Here is a 662-nt window from a genome sequence, read left to right as displayed (position 1 = left end):
AATTGTGGATTATCCAACGATACACAGACTGAGAACTTTCTCACCTTCCTTTTATGCATTTAGCTTTACCTGGATTTCGTCTTGGAGAAAAGTAACTGAACTAAGAGGAAAAGAGTTTCCTGATCAAGTGATTCAGACGAGATCAGACCAACTGCAGGTTTGAAAACAGCTTCAGGTTTAACTGTGAGTTTGTAGAGGCCATTTATTGTGTAATATTCTTTCATTGCTGATGAATGAACCTGTTGTTAATGTTTTATTCATTGTTTTTAATCTGATGCAGAGACCAAACCCCAGACACCATCACACCTGATTCACCTTCACTGTGTGGAGCTCTGCACCAGGAATCACCATGGCAACGTGAGTAACAACAGGCAGCAACAACACACTGTGACTGAAAGAGACGGTGACGCTACGAGCTCCTGAGAAACATGAACACACTGAAGCTGCTTCAGATCCAGTGATAGAATCAGTACGAGCTCACCTTTCACCTGGCTGTCAGAGACTGTAGTCTGCAGTGTAGTTACTCTTCATCACAGTCATCGTGAAGCTGTTTCTGTCTCTCTCACTCTGTCTCTGTGGATTGAGCTTTATTCTACTTTCTCCACAGGATCAGTAACATCTCGGAAAAATACAAGGACATCATCTCCAAAAGTTCTCGGATC

The 662-nt window shown here is 42.4% G+C and overlaps 1 long non-coding RNA gene across 1 annotated transcript in view; it reads left to right on the top strand.

The window, feature by feature from the left end:
• Positions 1-662, top strand: part of LOC111651445 (uncharacterized) — a 2512-nt gene extending 1850 nt beyond the window's left edge. Inside the window, exons 2-4 of the long non-coding RNA XR_002760511.2 lie at positions 64-183; positions 281-357; positions 608-662. This is a non-coding gene — a long non-coding RNA (uncharacterized LOC111651445). The remainder of the gene's footprint in view (positions 1-63; positions 184-280; positions 358-607) is intronic.

This window comes from Seriola lalandi, unplaced genomic scaffold (genome assembly GCF_002814215.2).
Source record: "Seriola lalandi dorsalis isolate HSWRI2012SDOR001 ecotype SW California unplaced genomic scaffold, Sedor1 jcf7180002053641, whole genome shotgun sequence".
NCBI lineage: Eukaryota > Metazoa > Chordata > Actinopteri > Carangiformes > Carangidae > Seriola > Seriola lalandi.
This window is presented reverse-complemented; position numbering and strand designations above follow the sequence as displayed.